This window comes from Ambystoma mexicanum, chromosome 2q (assembly GCF_040938575.1).
Source record: "Ambystoma mexicanum isolate Mex_15411 chromosome 2q, UKY_AmexF1_1, whole genome shotgun sequence".
Classification (NCBI taxonomy): domain Eukaryota; kingdom Metazoa; phylum Chordata; class Amphibia; order Caudata; family Ambystomatidae; genus Ambystoma; species Ambystoma mexicanum.
Window position 1 is genome coordinate 175782369 of NC_090924.1, and position 21812 is coordinate 175804180.

The following is a 21812-nucleotide window of genomic DNA, read 5'->3' on the forward strand; positions in this document are numbered from 1 at the left end:
CAGAGGAGAACCACAGAGGGCACTATGGTCCCGGAAGGGGGAGCGCATTGGGACCATGTAGTTCTGGCGCACCCTCCATTCCACGGACCATTAGGGAAGTTTAATGACATATTGAGCAATCGCTCTGAGAACATATCTATATAATATTAATCTTCAGACATAATCCATGCATTTCACTTCACAGCGCAATGTTCCTTTAGAATCGCACTGCACAATCAGAGAGCACAGTGCCCTTGCAGACCACCGAAAGGTACCGCAACACTCACATGGGCACAGTCCCAGGTAAAACCTGTTGTATCACATATATATATTTATATATATAACTGAAACAAGCCAGGTGATCACTATAAGTTGCGCTACTAAAAACCTATGAAATTCAGTAAAAAAAACTTTGTTAAAGGGACGTTATGGTTCAAAGTAAAACCGAAAAACCCCTGGAATTCGTTAGTTTTGGTAAGCTAAACAACCATAACTCGTGCCACCAACGTGCATTGCTAAGACTAACACCCAGGACATCAAAGATGACATCACAAATGTCATTGATAACATCACTGATGACATCACATGTGCATGTACTTTTCATGAAAAGTCTGTACAAGGGATTCTTATTATAATGGTGACATAAAAAGTGTCAAGTATCATTGACATAGATGTCATGAGCTATGTAGCGCATTGAGCAATGCATTGATATGAATAGCATTCTATTATGAAGTTCTTTACAGTATAATAATCTACTCATGTATAAACATAGGCAGTGTGTGCAGCATACATGATGGAGGTGCAATATTCATAATCTTCCCATGTTCAATAGTGAAATGATAAATACTTTCTTATTAGAGTTTTGTGTACTGTGCAACATGTAATAAGTAGCTAATGAAACCCACTTGCTATATATTTTCATTATTATATACAAAACACAAAGACACAACAACATATATAAATATAAGTATATACAGGGAAAGTGAATTACGCAAAATAGCAGCAGTAGAACCAGAAATTGTTCATAACCTACCTGATTATCTTTATGCACAGAAATGATTGTTCTGCTTCAAACCTACCGATTCCCTATGAATAACTATCACATGATGTGACTGCATCCTAAAGAGAGTAATGTGAATACAAATATGAGCATATCCAGAGAAAGTACAGTAATAAATAAACAGCAGAACAATAAGAAAGTGTTGATAACCTTAGTGATTGTCTTCATACACAGAAAGCATTGGTATCTTCAAGTGTGTATTCTCCCTAAGTATATGTTTCATATGCTGTGAGTGAACCCAAAATGAATTACTGTAAGAGCATATTTGAAGTATAAGTCTACAAATATAGTACTTTTTGATTACTTTGTTCCTAAGTATTACTGGCTAAGATATTTCACTAAAGGAAAACATAGGGAGCCAGACATGTGATGTCATCAGTGATGTCATCAATGACATTTCTGATGTCATCTTTGATGTCCAGGTTGTCAGTCTTAGCAATGCATGTTGGTGGCACAAGTTATGGTTGCTTAGCTTACCATAACTAGCGAATTTCAGGGGGTTTTCGGTTTTACTTGGAACCATAACGTCCCTTTAACAAAGTTTATTTACTGAATTTCATAGGTGTTTAATAGCGCAACTTAACCATAACCTCCCTTTATCAAAGTTTTTTTTAACTGAATATACATACTCATAGTGTGAATTTGATACATGTTTACTAGGATCCCCCTACTTTATATACATGTAACATAGAACATACTGAACCACCAGCTAGTGATTTTGGTATCTGCGGACCGTGCGAAGGTCCACGGACAGACGCGGACAACATCAACACTACCCAAAAGCTCAGGGGGTATTTTAAATTGTTCTATCATGCCATATAAACACTGAACAAGTTCAAAAAGCAGCATATAAACACATAAGAAGTGGAACCTATATATGTAACACTTCAACCGTACATTTAAATAGCATATGTACTAAAATGGAATATACCAAAACAAAAAAGATATGCCTCCAACATAATTACCTCACAGAAACTGCACAGCAAGAAGCAACAGCAGACCTACACAATAGTAACAACAAAACTTACCAGAAACTAGTAAGTCAAGTTCATTTTTCTTATATATTTCTAAACTTTCTGTATTAGGTACACTAAAAGTAATATATATATTTTTATTTTTACACAGAAATGTCCAGTACTTTGGAATGGCTTGAAGAAAATTTCCCAAGTAAGGAAATGACTGAAGACAGTGATACTAATGGTAGAAACGTCTCTATATAAGCAAATTAATAATCATTACTTTATGTGTACTTAACATATATATTTTTTTTAAAAGACCATACAAACATTGAAAATAATATAGCAAAAGAGACATTGCAAAATACTCAGCAGCGCATGGAACAGAAAATGGATATGCTCATGGAAAATTTCAATCTTTTAAAACATTTTGTGGAGGACCACATAAAAGAAAAAAAAATATCATTGGCCCACATGCACCTGTTATCCCCATCCATGTCCCAGTCAACTATGCCCAAACCCTCAGTACCTAGTAAAACGTTATGATGAGACTTCCATCCCTTCATCCCCTCCCATTCATCCTCTCCAGACCCCTAATTACCCTGTATTTGTGTCAGTTTCTGCTTCCCGCTCTCTTTCATAAACTTTATATCTGTATATAATTAAAAAAAACATATTATGTGTGTTTTAATTCAGTCCTTTGTGTCTTATTTTTTTTAAAAGGCAGTTAGGGTGTCCGTGGAAAGCTCGGGTGTCCGGGATGTCCGCAATTAACGAAAATGTGGGTGTCCTAAGGACATTATACCTGTCCGTACTGTCCAAAAGCAAGATGGAACTGTCCTTAGAACACACTCGGTGTCTGGAATCTCTGCAATTGGCTAAAATGGAGGTGTCCTAAGGACATTATACCTGTCTGTACTGTCGGCAAGCAAGATGAAACAGTTCTTAGAACACATTCGGTGTCTGGAATGTCCTCAATTAACCAAATGGAGGTGTCCTAAGGACATTATACCTGTCCGTAAGGTCCGCAAGCAAGATGGAACTGTCCCTAGAACACACTCGGTGAACTGAATGTCCATAATTAACCAAAATGGAGGTATCCTAAGGACAATATACCTGTTCGTACTGTCCGCAATCAAGATAGAATTTTTCTTAGAACACACTCGGTGTCCGGAATGTCCGCAATTAACCAAAATGGAGGTGTCCTAAGGACACTTTACCTGTCCGTGCTGTCCGTAGAACATCTACGCACATGCGCACCACACCCATAAATCCTACGAACATCGCGCCTGTCCATAACTGTCCGTCTCACGTGTGTCGCACTTTTAATTAGTTTGAGGATCCGAACACTGTCCGTAGAACATCCTCGTGCATGCGCACTACCGTTCATACGCATTTGGTGTCCCTCGGACACCCGTCCCATTCGCGGACGTTTTCTCGATATCATCACGTGACCTCACCCACGCTGAGCTTGTGTCCTGATTTGCGGACACTTTCCGGTTCCCCGAACATTTTAAAAGTACTTTTTTGGACAATCCAACGTATTTTACAGTAAAAATTCACCATGTCCCAGACAATGTCCCTGGCGTTCTGCATACTTTCTGAGCCTTTTTGGGGTGTTCGATCTGTGTACAGACAGCGCAGCTGTTCGTGGAGCACACACCTGCACCCCTATAAAAGGCCACAGCCTAGAACTCATCTTCATTCTGTCTTTCTACTATTGAAGATTGACCTGCTTTTGCTGCCTTTGCTGCTCTTGCTGCGATTGCTACATCAAACATGATGGCATCCATGGCTGCTGCTGTTCCAGCTGGTGCTACTTCTGCCTGAGCACCACCCCCACCCCCTCCACCACGACCACCTCCCCAAGGGCCGTCAGAGGGGAACAGGCGTGAGGATGTAGAGGAGGATGAAGAGGATGAAGAGGATGAGGTAGTGGAAGTCCCTACTACCAGCACTCGCCGTGAGTCTTGGGTGTGGCGGTTGTTTACCACTCTTGGTGGAGTGCCAAAAGCATGTGTGAATAAGGTCACCTGCAATCAGTGCCACATGGTGCTGAGTCGTGGGAGGCCTGGTTCATACAGCTTTGGTACAACATCAATGAAGCGACACGTAAGGTCGTTCCATGGTCATTCCAAGGTTGTACCGTGTGATAAACGTAGTAGGTTGAGTTCCTCTACAACATCCTCTGTTTCCGCTCGTGTCACCACAATAGACACACCTGTGGGACAGCACATCCCTCCAGCTGCCTCACAGGCCATTCATGATGCTGTTGACCCTTGCCTTTCGAGCATCACAATATTTTGTATGTACTGCGATGCAGTACTCTGCAGTGGGGAGAATCTTCGGAGTGCTTTCGAGACTGCGGTCAAGGAGCACTAGAAGGTCTGCCCACTACCTGAATAAGGCCCACCCTACATCTTCCTCTCTCCACCTGTCCTTTCTTATCCCTGTGGTTGGTGTCCCTTCCTTACCCTCCTTTCCCCAACTTTCCTTGTGTGTCGTGTTTAAAAAACCCCAAAAAATATAAAACAACAAAAACCAAAAAAAAGCCTCTTTTCAGAGCCGCCTTTCACATTTTAAACATAGAAGTGACAAATAAATAGTGCAGGGCCCTCTGCATTTTTTAAAAGTCTGCGGACATATACAATTTTGGGGTGTTGCTCTATCAAAACCATTGCACTGTAGTGGCTTTGAAAAGAGCTTTTTGGTGGTGTTTTTTTGTATTATAAAAAACTTCAAATGGTCAACACCTACTGCAAAATGGATTACTGTAATTCCAAAAAAGATCACAATGCATTTTGTACATTTCTCAGAAGAATCTGATTGCCAGCATAAGTAAGATGGACTCCATCTCTGCAAAAAATGTATGTGCTATGAAACATAATATTTTGATGTGAAAAGAGGACATGCCAACATCTCTTAAAAAGGCACCAACAGCCTTATTGACATTGCGCCTCGCTTTCTCTATTTGTGGACCAAATGAAGAAGAACGCAGCCACATTTTTCTCTGCGCAATACAAGTAAAAATTACTTGGGAATTTGGAAAAATGTCCATGACCTTCCCAAGTCCTTCTTTCATTGCAAATTGCAAAGACATTTCAGACACATGTCCTAAACTGTTCCCTCCACAATGAATTATAATTATGTCTGGATGATGCTGTGTCTCCAAAGTAGCACAGGGAGGTACCAAGTCCAGCCACTTCACTCCACGCACTCCATGCCAGTGCACTTCCACATAAAGGAATCCAAGATATGCAGCTGTTCCACAACGTTCTGCATGCACCTCCAACAAATGCATTCATGAGTCTCCCAAAATCCAGATAATCTGTTTTCTAAAACACACAGCCATAGCTATCTGTTCTTCTCTCAGGAAAAAGACTTTCTGACAACTCTCTCCTTACACAACACATCCAATAAACTTTATTGACCAATAACTTGCTCTACTCTTTCTCATTTGCATGCCTCTTCACCCCAAAATCCCTGTATGTAATACGCGGTGTCCACGGACAACTGCCATGTCCGCAGACATGTCGAACATCTGAGCGTGGTGAATTTAAAATTAAATAGTGTGCCCCATTTCCCCTTTGAGGTTGCAGATGCTTGACAGACACCTGTTATTTAGTATTTCTTTTTTTTTCTTATTTTACTCCTAAAATCTTCACATAACCTTCTCCAAAGCAACCCTTACATTCCAAACAGCATTGCATTTCCCATAAAAGATAAAGAAATGCCATCTTCTTTAAAATAGACAGCATTACTGGAATCAATATTCTCATTATTACAAAAGAACATACCAGCTCTAAGAATGAAAGCACACATGCCTTGGTTGATTGCACACCTAGCAATGTTTTGCTGAGGACAAAAAAACAGACTATTGTCCCATATTATCCTACGTACTAATCCAGAAAAAATTACTTTGGGATTTGGAAGGATGCTCATTACTGCTTGAACCAAGTGTTCCAAATCTGCCAACAAAGTAGGGGCACTGACATAGCCCAAATGGAAAGCGCCACCGTGCAAAACTACCACATGGAGACTGTTCATCCTGCCCATATCGTCACAAACTTGTACAATTCCCTGTACATTGCAATCAGGCACAGTGCTCCACACCACATCCAATCCTTTAACATCAAAATTGTTTGCACCATGCCTGCATTGAGCATACTGCTGTAAACTATGCACAAACATATCTCCAAGCACCAACATCCTGTCTTTCTCTACCTCTGCCATCTTCACTACACACAGCCTCTTTCAACACAAATCCACAACCTCAACACCTGATTGGCTAATTTCTACAGTCCCCTTTCCATGCTGGATTTGCTGGAAAACCCCAGATGTGGCACGCCCTGTCCGTGGACAGTCTTGGTGTCCTCCGAGACAGTAACTCTTAGACAGCCCTTCTACCCTTTCCACTTCACTCTCTGTACCATTCCCTCATTGGATACAGCTAAGCAGTCACACAACCATCCACCAATCGCATCCAAGACCTCTACATCTAACTCCATCATTAGAGTTCAGCACTTCAAATGTACTGTTGATCACTATGAGTACAAACCTCCTATCATTAGAAAGCACCTACTACAAAAACTACTGCACAAGTCTCCAAGATGTATACTTGCAGCTTAATGCATATCCACATGCATGAATACAAACTACAAGTATGCATATTTTATGCAGAGTACATGTACAGCTGTTATAAATGCATATAAACAGAGTAACTGCCACTTAACCTGTATAACCTATAAAATTAACTTAAAATATTTTTCCCATCTGCTATAATCAACCGTCACCTCCAAACCTGTCTGCTATCTAAATTATTTTTTTACACACACACCTATCTAAAAATGTATAATATTAAAACATGGGAGAAATAACAGTATAATTGTAGAAAAAAACTTAGTAGTGTATTATAAAATTACACACAGCCAGGATAAGTTCATGCACCTTTATACACTCACACAGATAGGCACTATCATTAAAAAAACTCCCAGCTGAAATAACACCAGTGCCTGTAAATCACATCCTTCTCCATTATTACCCACAACTTCACAAACGCATACATTCAATGCTTTTCTATACAGATTCTGCCGTTTACCTTATAAAAATTGCAAAACAGGTATATCATTATTTCTTCTATCTCCTAACATGCAATAACTCAGCCTTAGAAAACCAAGTAAGTTTCATACACTTAGTATTCTACTCATTTGCAAAGCATGTTGAACTAACATGTTGTAAGTAAAATATAAAGGCTGCACATAGTCAAAGGAAACTGCATGCACACACTATGTTCAGTTATCAAACAACAATACTACTACAAAAACATAAAAATCAACATCTAAATTAACATCAGTGCTATAAACACACACAATTACTAACTTCTTTCTTTTACAATTGCAGTGAAGACCACTCTCCTGAAAAGCAGCAGCATCTGAAGTACAAACAACAACTCAGAATAAACCTGTCCATTCCAAACATAAAAAGTAAGTACAATACTACCATAATATTCTTACTGTTACTGAAACACACTGTGGGGTTGAATCATGGAATTTGTGCACCAAAAAATGGGGATTTCTGTACCATTCTGCCCAAAAATCCCCATTTGTTAAACGGGGATTTTTCAGCGCACAAATTCCATAAATCAGCTCCCAAAAATGTTAGTATTGCAGAACAAAGAACTGTTTTTATTCTATACCATTAGGTTTAGTATTAGTGCTTCTCCTCACCACTAGCTTACTTTCTATTGTCATCTGAACCCAGTATAGTAACACACAATTACAAGAATAGCCTTCCCAACTAGTTGTAGCTGCCCAATGCACAATCACACACCACCACATACATCCTTACCATCATACTCAGACACTCATGCACACAGCACACATACATTGCAGAACAGTCCAACCCATACCTTCTTTTTTTTCAACAGACCCCAGAGAATGCATACCAAAAAGCAAGTCCATAGAAAGCAACGCAGAAGTAGAGCAAATGAAAACAAAAGTGTCCAAAATAAGCATCCATTTCTAGCAGAATTTGTACAAAAAATTCAAACAAAACATCTAATAGAGTCATTAAGTGAAACAAAACAAGATTCCAGTACAAAACTTTGCCTCCTCTTTCAAAATGTAAAATGTAACAGAAAGTGATTAACAAGAATTCAGCTACCACTACTGCTAACACTGCTCCTATAAATCTTGATGTAGTGGCAAGTAACCATACCAAAAAAAGTATTTTACAAAAAATGTTCCATCACAGAGTCCTTCAGAATCTTATAAAAACAGGAGAGAAATCATGCACAACCCTTAAAACCTACCGTAGAAAATTTATCTTAGAAGCTCTCATAGACAGTGCAATCCTTCTGAAAAGGAATATCTGTGGAGGTGAATGGAGTCACACCACGAGCACAGCATGAAAAAGCATACAAACAAAAGCAAACAAACACAATTGCCATACATAGCAGTGGATGAGGGTATGAAAAACATAATAATAACATTATGGAACAAGAAACGCTGGTCACAAAAATATCGCCAGAAAACTCAGAATCACCTCTCCATCAGACTGAACCAAAGCTTCCAGTGTACAAATGGCCGTGCACGTCAATGTGTAACATTGACAAAACATCTTTCAAATCTTTACACCAGTTCCGCAATCAATATGTAAAAGGCAAAGACAAATTCAAAATTAAACTTCTACAAAATATGGTTACCTGTCCAGTGCGCAAACACACAGGACTACAAGGAGATTCTTTAGCCTGCATTTCAGGACCTAATTGCAAAAGCACTTTCCATCATATCAAAATGATATCAACACATCATTCAACTATAAGAAATCTAGTCCATAAACTGTACTATGATAAAAGTCCAGCTTTAGCATTAGAAAATTTAAATAACAATCTTCTACATGGTACAGCCAAAGACCTACTCGAAGAAATGGAGCATATCCAGAGAAAATATTTTGGAAGTGAAAGCCACTTACAAAATGCAATAGCTTCACAACAGACTAGGAAAAATTCTACATATGGCAAACTTCTACTACACACATACAAAAAAGAAATACTAAAATTTAAAAGTGCATCCGCTGAAGTACCAAACCATGTGTGTGTGTGTGTGTGTTGCCGCAGAACTTTTTTATAAAAGTATCACAAAAACTGTAGACATAGCATACAAAATAGAAGACAATGAAGATTCCAAATGGTTTGAATTAGCTCCCTACCTTATAGCAGAAAACACATCTGAAATAAATGACTGCTTAATACTTTGCAGATACTGCACTGCAAAACTTGACAACAACCAAACGCCTTCATGTGCTATCACAAATAACTTATTACTAATAAAAACAACTCAATTTATATGAAAGCATCATAATTCAAACAGTGCATCCATTTCAAGCAATACTACGCCTTCAACCAAAAACAGCAAAATTACCTCCTTCAGAATTAGGGAAAGGCATTTGTGGCAAAGTAGTTTATTTACCATTAGATCTGAAAGAAAATGTACACACTCTAGGAGTGCAACGTCCAATAGAGCAATCTTTAATTGTAATAGTAAATGGTGTGCCTACAAAAGACAAAATAAATTGGCAACAACTCGTAGACTTACATAAAGTTATATACGCCTTGCAATATCTAAAAGACTACAATGAATACTACAAAGAAATGAATATTGAAGAAAACCTGAGGGAAACGACTGAAATAATTCAAGAGTCACCAGAAACTGGTCAATTTGAACGTGTAGATACTACTACAGTATCCAATATTTTAGACCATTATACAATTGATCCATTACACTCTAAAGACACCATAGATGATGCACTAGAAATATACCAAATGCGACAAATCAAAGGATCACCAATCAGCATTTGCAAAAAAAGTATAGAAGCACATGCTTTTCCTCTACTCTTTCCTACTGGGAAAGGAGGAAGGTACAATGATAGTCCCACTCAGTTAACAGCATCAGAATCCCGCTCATTACGAAGGTATTCTGAAGATCCTAGATTTAGACAAAATGTGGAACACATATTCCGCCTACTCTTTGAAAGTGGACTAGCAACTCTATGCTACGGAGTTGCACACATATTGAAATCAGGGACCCACTTTCAAAATATGTCAGCTATGCAATTAATGCAAAAGTGCAAGAAAAAGATGAGGTTTTACAATCAAGCATTACAAATCTGTTAGCAAACATGTGTGGTACTAAAGAGTACTGGTTCCGACATTACGGAGATGTACGTTGTATGATAAGAAACCTTGGCCCACCCACTTGGTTTGTTACATTAAGTTGTGCAGAATATGCATGGGAAGATTTACATGATTTTCCTACGCATATCAAACAAAAACAAAACAATCATAGATATACTAACATCTGGAGAACTTTGCTCTCTAGATCCTGTTGATTTTTCAAGATATTTCCATCATTGCTTCATTGCTATGCTACACTTTATTTGTAATAAAACTGTTCCTCGCCTGGGAGAAGTGCAACACTTCTTTTGGAGACAAGAATACTAAGCCAGAGGAGCACCACATATCCACATGCTTTTGTGGATTAAAGATGCTCCTAAATTTGGTGAAGACAGGGATGCCACTGTTTTACAGTTTATCGAAAAATATGTCACTTGTGAAATTCCATCAGAAGCAACAAATAGTGATCTTCATGCACACATTTTAAATTTTCAAAGACACAAATGTGGGAAATATTGTCATTGCAAATTCAAAAACAAAGGGAAATACTACACCAAATGCTGCATTGGTTTCCCCAGACCATTTACAGCAACAGGTCAAGTAAACAACTTCATGTCTTCAGTTAGACATAGGGTTAAAGGTAAATCACCTAAGAACACATATTGCATGAAAAGAACAGAAGAAGCAAAATATATCAATGATTACAATGCAATCATTGCCCTCTTATGGAATGCAAACATAGATGTGCAGTACATGGCAGACAATTCCACTGCAGTTGCACAATATGTTACAGCCTATTTAACCAAAGCAGAAAAAACAGAGCTTCAAGACCTCTGGGATGACCTATCACCGGACAAAACACTGTCTCAGAAATTGTACAGCTTAGGCATAAAAATGCTCTCTCATAGAGAATGTGGCCTGTATTGCTTTGTATGCAAAATCTGAAAATATAGTATGGCTAAGTCTTGGTCCTCCTAAATCTAGAAAAAGAGTTCTCAAATCATATGACAACATAGAAACAAAAGCCAAACATTATCCCAACAGCCAAGACATTTTGAAAAACAATTTACCAGACACATAATACCCAAACAGGAGTACCACTTTGGGAACCATGTGTCTATATCACATATCCCAACACTTCACATGCAAAAATAATACAAAACCAGATGAAAATAAAGGTTGATACAGAGTGAAAAATTGTGAAGGCAGCTTAGTGAAACTTACAAAATGAAGCTTAATTAATCATATCAAATTGTCATTAAAAACTCCTCAACATAAAGAACTATGTTACATGTCCCTGCTACAACTTTTTCAACCATGGAGAAAAGAAGAAGAGTTACTAGATATTTATGACTCCTATGAAGACGCTTTCAAAGCAAATGAAAGCACTATAACTGACATAAACTTTACACCGTACAAAACAATGTTGCACAATGAACAGCAACGCAAAGAAGAACTCCAGGCCCAACTAGATAAAAACACTCCTGACAATAGTCAACCTTCTATAACAGGAAGCCAAGAACCACTGGGACAGCCACTAAAAGCAAATGAGGCAGAATTAGCTATGACAGAAGTAGAAAACACCATGTGTCACTATGAAGAAGATACAGAAGACTTAACTGTACTGCAATCAAAACTGAACAAGGAGCAACGCAACATTTTTCAAGGAGTAACAAAAGAAATTGCACATGATGTACAACATGAAAATAAAGAATGTACCTGCCAAAATTACAAACCTATACTACTATACATCAGTGGTCAAGCTGGTTCAGGCAAAACATTCTTAATCAAAATCATCATCAAGTTCCTTCAACAATTACCAAACAACAAACTGTCAGCTGCTGTAACTGCCCCCACAGGTTTAGCTGCCTACAACATAGGCAGTGTCACTTTAGACCGATTACTACTCTTTCCAGTAGAACACCAAAACAAATTAGAATATAACAAACTGCAATGGAACTACGCAGAGTGGTAAAACAAATGAAAATGCTACTAATAGATGAAGTGAGCATGGTCTCCAACCTAATTTTGGCTTTGATTCACCTCATATTACAAGAAGTACTCGAAACAAACTACGAAGAGCTCTTTGGAGGAAAACACATTATCGTTTTCAGAGATCTTCTACAATTGACACCAGTGAAAGGTGAACCTATTTTTAAAACCTTGGGACACAAAATCTGCCGTAAAACTGTTGGCAGCATAGGAAATGTCAACCTTTGGCAACAGTTCCAATACAGAGAATTAACAGAAAACATGCGCCAGTCTGCAGACCTCACATACGCAATCAATTTAAAAAGTATTAGAGTTGGTGTGCTACCTCAAGAAGCACAATCACTATTAAAAACCTGGCACATCCATGCACTGTATGGCCATAACTCATGTGCTACTGATGTCATGGAAAAATTAGCACACAAAATTGTCAATTGTATGTCCTTTTTGCTAACTCTTGCAAGCTGTTCAAAATTCAATGAAACAATGTCGAAAAAAGAAATGCAACCAAAAATTGAAATTTGCTCCACAGACAAACTGGACTTACATGGTATGAGACTACCCATGTGTCAACAAGCCACACCAAGACTAAATACTTTAGAAAACTCTATCTTCAACACAGCTGGTTTGGAGAAAATATTAAAATTATCTTTAAACTGTAGAGTAATGCTTAAACGTGACCTTGACGTGGAGCAAGGACTAGTTAATGGAGCACTTGGCACAGTTGTTGGATTTTAAACATAGCCACGTGACAACAACATTCAGTTTGTCAATATTCTCTTTGACAAACTATCAGAAGTAAAAAAGATAGGACAGTGAACAGCTTGATTCCTTCTTTTCAAAGACATGTATGTACACAGAGAACAATTTTCTCTAATTCTAGCATACACAGTCACCATTCACAAATCACAAGGTCTTACCCTAGATAAAGCATTGATAGATATTCGAACACAGTCTTTAAAGAAGGCATGAGCTACGTAGCACTATCACGCTTATGTACACTTGACGGTCTATTTCTAATCAACTTTGATGCAAGTCAAGTAAACACTGATATTCCTTGCATTTTAGAATGCAATAGACTACGTTCACTGTACACCCCCATCTAAAAACATATCCTGTTCCATGAAAAGCAAAACGTTGTAAAAGAAATTACTTCATACAGAAAACAACAGGACCTCACTGCAAATCCTCCAAAGAGAGTAAAGGAAGCTAATATTTCATCAATTACTACAACCAAAAAAGAATTTACTACTCAAAGTAACTCAGGTACTTCTTCAAAGAAGCAACACACACTCTGAAGAAATGACTTAGACACAGAACTATCTGGTCCATTCAAATCTTCAAATATAACTGGTGTAAATTGCTACGCAAATGTAGCAGTAACTATTCTATTCCGATTGCCACCAATTGTTGACAACATTTACCTATACAATACAGACCAATTGTGTTTGCACATATTAGTCCTTCATAAAAATGCAAGCAACAATCCTGACAACACATACAGTGTTCATGGAATAAGACAAGATTTGGACTACTGTGCTGGAATGGTGAAATTCACTATAAACTCACAAGAAGATCCACAAGAATTTCTAATGTACTTACTACAAGTACTGGAAAACAAAAACATACCTATAAATGAAATCTTCCAGATTTCATTCATGTGGAATCATACATGCACTCTCTACAACAATGTGGCACAGGAACAAATCCCTAATGTACGTTTTGTGTATGTATCCATACCTAACTGTGAATCCATTCAATTTCAGCAACTTGTACAAAATGCAAACTATGGCAGATTATGTGCTAACTGCAATTCAGATAATCGCTCCACCTAACAAATACAAACACATAGTAAATATGTAATACTAATGCTTTTACGTTACAATGCAGATGGCACCAGAAACAACTGCAAGCTGACTGGATTCACGCATGGTCAAGTATCACTTGGTAAGAAAACCTTCACAACAATAGGTATAATCTACCATGCAGGAGCCACAACCAATGCAGGTCACTACACTGCATATATAAACAAGAATTGTGGATGGTTCGAATGTAATGATAGTACCATTACTCTAAAGCAGAGATTACCTGCAAATCTTAGAAACGCTTATTTAATATTCTTAAAACCAACTAATCTGTGCATAAACATTAATAAAACTTCAATTACAAAACTATAAACAGTTAGAATACGCCAGCAGTCTAACTGCCCCAAGATTCTGCAACAACCAAACAGATAAATCAATACCACTAAATTATAAGAAATTAATAGTTAGAATAAGCCAACAGGTATATAACTACCCCAAGATTTCGCAACAACCAAACAGATAAATGAATACCACTAAAATAAAACAAGGAATAAACTGTTAGAATACGCCAACAGGTAACTAACTGCCCCAAAAATCTGCAACAAACCAACAGATAGATGAGCAACTTGAAAATATAAATAAAAAACTATAACCAGTTAGAATTCGCCAGCAGGTATCTAACAATCTGCAACAAGCCAAAATATAGAACATTAGCCAGAAACAGCAAATAAACACTGAAAACAAAGAAATAAATGTACTGTACCATAACAAAAAAAGGGTTTTTTAATCCAACATGGATTTTTTTTTCCACAGACCCAATGATTTTAGAAACAAACACAGAAACAGAGAAAATTGCACAGTACAATGGTTTGAAAAGTACTAAATATGAGGGTCGACATAATGCAGACATGTCTATTATGCAATAACTCTTTATAAACTACCTACATTAACATGATCTTTTCTTTTATCACAGACATTGAAAAAGAATATCTGCTCCAGTTACCCAAGTCATGAAAAAAATATATCCAATCACAAAAAATCAAACAGTAAGCATATTATAATTCAACTCACAAATACTGCTCCATAACACAACCATTGAAGCAAACATCTAAACATACACCACAATCCAAAATGTTTACTTCCATGGATATGTTATACTGCAGTGCTTGTTACCAAACTCTACAATCTTAATTACATGATGTAGCCAAAACTTCACATACAAACTATACAAATCAAACAGTACACAAACTGTAGATTTGTGGATATTTGATAGATGTTTGATTCTATGGGTGTTTTATGCTGCGGTGGTTGTGGCCAGGGCCTAGAGTCTTGGGTGCATCGCCTACGGCCTACGGTCTTCGGCCATGCACCCAAGACTCTAGGCCCTGGCCACAACCACCACAGCATAACACACCCATAGAATCAAACATTTTAACTGTGCTATATTGGCTACTTATACAGGATATTAAATACAATCAACACTTACTAAAAACCCCAAACCAATATCATACTAAAGTAAAATAGTCAGAAGTACATTTCTTTTGTCCGCGGACATGACAAACACATCAGGGGAGCCTGATACCTAAACAAATAGAGCATTTGACCCATCTCTTACTCTCCCACCCTCCCCAAGCACTCTTACACACCAACACACTCCCCAAAGTTGTTTTTTTTTCCCTGTTCTTCGCCGCGCTGTCCGTGATGGCAGGCGCATCAAAAGAATACGACGCACCTCACGCTTCATTCTAGCCAATCAGCGAACACGTTGCATGTCCGCTGACATGACACAAGCCAATTAGCCAATCGGTGTCCTGTCCGCGGAGCGAACAGGGAAATGTGTCCTTGGAGCGGAGATAGATATCACTCATTTTTTTACACCTACTTTTTGATCATTTAAAAAAAACTACTGGACGGATTTACACCAAATTTACAAAAGCACGCTTTTGGGACCAAGCCGTTGCTCCTGTCGCAAATTTGGTGCAAATCCGTCCAGCGGTTTGAGCTGTAGTCGTGAGCAAAGTTTTTTTCCCATTCACTCTATGGGATAAAAATAAATTTTGGGACCCCCCTTATAACTTTCCCCCCACTGCACCAAACCTCACTAAACTTTGCACAAAAATAATCAAAGTGGGCCATATACTTTGTTTGCAAAGTTTGGTGAGGATTCGTCCAAGGGGAGCGAAGTTATAAGCCACCCAAAAAGTGCTCTTCCTATGGGATTAGCACTGCCACTACCGTGGGCCGTGTAATGTATATATATATTCAGTGAAAAAACTTTGTTAAAGAGACGTTATGGTTAAGTTGCGCTACTAAAAACCTATGAAATTCAGTGAAAAAACGTTGTCAAAGGGACGTTATGGTTCCAAGTAAAACCGAAAAACCTTTGAAATTCGCCAGTTATGGTAAGCTAAGCAACCATAACTTGCGCCACCACCGTGCACTGCTAAGACTAACACCCAGGACATCAAAGATGACATCACAAATGTCATTGATGACATCACTGATGACATCACATGTGTATGTACTTTTCATGAAATATGTGTACAAGGGATTCTTATTATAATGTTGCGAAACAAGTGTCAAGGATCATTGCAATAAATATCTTACCCTAATTAGTGCATTGAACGATGCATTGATATAAATTGCATTCTATTATGGGGTTCTATCTAGTATACTAAGCTACACATACAGAAACATAACATTGTGTGCAGCGTACAAGATGAAGGTATAATATTCGTAATGTTAATATGTTGAATAATGAAATGATAATTTTTTTCTTAATAGATTCTTGTGTACTGTGAAATATGTAATACGTAGCTGATAAAACACATGTATTACATAATTGCAGTACTATAGACAAAACACAAAGACACAAGAGCACATACCAATATGGGTATATACAGGGAAAGTGAAGTTAGCAAAAAAGCACAAGTAGTAGCAGAAACAATTCATAACTTAACTGATTATTTTCATGCAAATAAATGATTGCTCTGTTTCAAAGCTGCTATTTACCCTATGTATATGTATCACTTTATGTGATTGGACCCACAGGGAAAGTACAGCCATAAAAAAAAACAACAGAACTATCAGAAAGTGCTCATAAGTCTATTGATTATGTTTATGCACTAAAAGGATTGCTGTCTTTCAAGCTTGTGTCTTCCTGTATGTATATATTTCATATTATGTGACTGGACTCTAAGGGAATTAATGTAAGAACCTACTTGAAGGATACGTCTACAAATAAAATAAAATATTTAGTTTCTGACTGTTACTGAAGAAAACCATGTGGCCTAGATATGTCAGCAAAAGAAAAAAAAGTGAGCCAGACATGTGATGTCATCAGTGATGTCATCAATGACATTTGTGATGTCATCTTTGATGTCCTGGGTGTTAGTCTTAGCAGTGCACAGTGGTGGCGCGAGTTATGGTTGCTTAGCTTAACCATAACTGGCGAATTTCAAGGGTTTTTCGGTTTTACTTGGAACCATAACGTCCCTTTGACTAAGGGGGTAATTCATAGAATTTAGCGCACAAGTGGCGCATGCGGCTGGCGCACAGTGTGCGCGTGCGAATCCCTGCATCCATTTCCGTGCACAGCGTATTCATGGATTCCAGCTACCAAAACCAGCCGTGGCCCACAGTGGCGCAGCGACCCTGCAGCAGCGCCAGTTACGCCCCCAAGAATGCCTCTCGCGCAGGGAAAAGCCATCAAAATCCCCAATCCAGCGCAAAGGGCTGTGCTAACCTTGTGCCAGCACGGCAAGCGGGGAACGTGGATCAGTGGGGATCGTGGGAAGTTTCACACGCGACTGGCCCTGTGCGAGCGGGGTACGTGTATTACTGGGGTGCGCGGGAAGTTTCACATGCAATTTGAGCAGGGTACGTGTATTACTGGGGTGCGCGGGAAGTTTCACACGCGATTTCAGCAGGGTACGTGTATTACTGGGGTGCGCAGGAAGTTTCACACGCGATTCCAGCAGGGTACGTGTATTACTGGGGTGCGTGGGAAGTTTCCCACGCGACTGGCTCTGTGCGAGCGGGGTACGTGTATTACTGGGGTGCGCGGGAAGTTTCACACGCGATTTCAGCAGGGTACGTGTATTACTGGGGTGCGTGGGAAGTTTCACACACGATTGGCCCTGTGCGAGCGGGGTACGTGTATTACTGGGGTGCGCGGGAAGTTTCACACGCAATTTCAGCAGGGTACGTGTATAACTGGGGTGCGCGGGAAGTTTCACACGCGATTGGCCCTGTGCGAGCGGGGTACGTGTATTACTGGGGTGCGCGGGAAATTTCACACGCGATTTCAGGAGGGTACGTGTATTACTGGGGTGTGCAGGAAATTTCACACGCGATTTCAGCAGGGTACGTATATTACTGGGGTGCGCGGGAAGCTTCACACGCGATTTCAGCAGGGTACATGTATTACTGGGGTGCGCGGGAAGTTTCACACGCGATTTCAGCAGGGTACGTGTATTACTGGGGTGCGCGGGAAGTTTCACACGCGATTCCAGCAGGGTACGTGTATTACTGGGGTGCGCGGGAAGTTTCACACGCGACTGGCCCTGTGCGAGCGGGGTACCTGTATTACTGGGGTGCGCGGGAAGTTTCACACGCGATTTCAGCAGGGTATGTGTATTTCGGGGGTGCGCAGGAAGTTACACACGCGATTTCAGCAGGGTACGTGTATTTTGGGTGTGCCGGGGAGTCCTACATGTGATTTGGCAGTGTGGGTCCTCCCAGGTGTTCCCTGTACACCCTCCACGGCCCCTGCAGGCAGCCCACACCATAGGGGACTACCCTGCACCCCTGGCCATGTCCCGCAGGCAGCCCACCCAACATGGGCATGCCCCCCAGCAAAGGCACATGTCTCCTTGCACTACTGATCACCAACTCATGTCCCCCTGCACCTCCACCCCCCAGCAGTGCGGGGCACCTGCCAGCAGGCCCCCACTCATGTCCCACTCATGTCCCCTTGCACCCCCACCCCCCAGTATTGCGGGGCACCTGCCAGCAGGCCCCCACTCATGTCCCACTCATGTCCCCCTCCATCCCCACCCCCCAGCAGTGCGGGGCACCTGCCTGCAGGCCCCCACTCATGTCCCCCTGCATCCCCACCCCGCAGCATTGCGGGGCACCTGCCAGCAGGCCCCCACTCATGTCCCACTCATGTCCCCCTGCACCCCCACCCCCCAGCAGTGCGGGGCACCTGCCCGCAGGCCCCCACTCATGTCCCCCTGCACCCCCACCCCCCAGCATTGCGGGGCACCTGCCCGCAGGCCCCCACTCATGTCCCCTTGCACCCCCACGCCCCAGCATTGCAGGACACCTGCCAGCAGGCCCCACTCATATCCCACTCATGTCCCCCTGCACTCCCAGCAGTGCGCGGCACCTGCCCGCAGGCCCCACTCATGTATTCCTGCACCCCCACCCCCCAGCAGTGCGGGGCACCTGCCTGCAGGCCCCCACTCATGTCCCACTCATGTCCCCCTGCACCCCCACCCCCCAGCAGTGCGGGACACCTGCCCGCAGGCCCTGACACATGTCCCCCAGCCAACACGTCATCACAATCTAGATCCCTGGCCCTTATGGGCAGCCTCCACATGCCAAACACCCACCCAAGTATTGCATCCACCCACTTAGAAATGCCAATTACATGATACAACCCCAATGGCAAGTATTTGTAAATGAACACATGTCCCTCACATACACACAATGGGTGTAAGTGAATGTCAAAACCCATATCATGATATGCATGAAACCAATGAGATGATACTACACATTGAAGTTTGATGAAAAAAATGTATTAAAAGCAACATAAATGGAATTAAAAATAAACAAACGACAATGGGAATTAAAAACCAAAAGCAGCATGTCCGTAAAATAATGAAAAACCACAATTCATAATCCAAAGGAAAGGTGTCCAAAGTCACAGTTCAAAAAAGTAAATCCAAGGGAAAAACAAAACCGAAAACCATTGCTCCATGGGTAAATCCCAAAAAAAAACTATAATCCAACAGTCAACTATGTATAGATAAACAATCCAGGGTCAATGTTCCCAATTGAAGAAATGAAACCTATCTAAAAATACTACCTAATAAAAAAAGTATATACAAAAAATGTGGTCCATTGTCCAAAAGGTCCAAAATAAATATAAAAAAGCAAAGGAAACCTAACACTAACTACATAACTATTTACAAGGGCAGCGGGCTAGTCTGACGGCTCACTGGTTGATGTCATGGGCCAGGGCATCATCGAACTCCTGTTCAATGGCTTGGAGGCAGGCATGTTCCCTGGCCCCGAGGACTCGCAGGGATAATGCAGTGTCCAGCTCCAACTCCCTGTGAATACCCTCGACGCACTCAGCCCGCCTCAGCGCCCCCCGCATGGAGTTCTCCGCACTGACCATTGTGAGCCGTTCCTCCTCTGCCCGCTGCCGCTCTGCAACTATCTGCTGGCCCAACCACTCCCACACGGAAAACACTCCCATTCCAGGGTTCTCCTGCCCTCCGCCCGATGCCTGCCCCCCTGATGTTGATGGCCCCGAGCCATGATGCCTCCCACGTCGAGCCTGCCGCTGCCTCCGACGCAACTGCCTGTGCCAGCACAACGGCATCCAGGCTGATGGAATCCACCAACGCCGTTGTGCACGTGCCCTGCCCGATGATGCCGTCACATCCTCCATCTGCTGGGGTCCAGTTGCTGGTGTGTCCACCCCTGCTGGACCTCCGACTCCTGACTGTGGCAGGGATGGGATCCCCACCGAGTTGGCTGCGTTGGTCGGGGCAGGTCCACAGGGGGCCCTGGTGGCATCTGGGCCGGAAGACGGCATGGAGAACGCCTGGCACATAGCCTCCACAGAGGAGGAGAGGGTCGCCAGAGTGGCCGACACATGTACGAAACCCCCGACCACGGCCGCTCCCAACTGGGCCACGTTGGCACGGTGCTCTTTGTGATGACGTGCGTGCTCCCCCCGGGAAGCACGCACGTCATCACGAATGACACCCGTGCGCAACACGACACCAATCAGGACCTTCTCCATACGGCCAGGGATCCCCTCGTCCGCAGGTAGAGGAGAGTCAGATGACATGGACATCCCCCCTACCTGCGGACGGGCCTGGGATGGGGCATCCCTGCTGGTGCATGGTGGTGCAGTCACAGTGTCAGGGACAGTGACATGCACAGTCCCCTCCACAGCGACCTGTGCTGCCTCCTGCCCCTGCCCCTGGACTGCACCACTTGCACCAGCAGGGATGCCCCCACCAGGCCCCATGTGGGGGCTCACCCACCCCTTCTGCTGCAGCTGTGGGGGCATCCCCGCCGCTTTGCTCCACAGCGCTGTCTCCGTCCTCTTCTTCCCTTTGCGCTGTGTAGAGGGAGACATAGAACACAAGCATCAGGGTACTGTACAATAGTCCCCTAGACAGGAAGCAATAGCAGATGAGTGGCACTGTCAAAGATCACTTCCATCATGTCCCTCCAGAACACATGGGTCAGTGCAGGCAAAACACATGCAGTAACAGGCATGGCGCATGCTATGGACATTAGCAAACATGTCCAAGGGACTCTTGAAACCTACAATGTTGTTTTGGAACTCACATGCATCATGGGTCATGCCTATCACATGCACACACTTCATCGTACTTTCATCCATCTGGACTCGTACACCCCAGACACAGTGGATGCAAGGATAACTAGGCTGCATCAGTGATTCTGAACATTGTCACAGACATGTGTCATGCATCCATGGCATTCACAAGTCACAGACACGCAGGTCAGACACACAGACATGGACACCATACATGTACATGGAATCAGCACCCATCCCTCACCCCCACCCATGTCCAGGA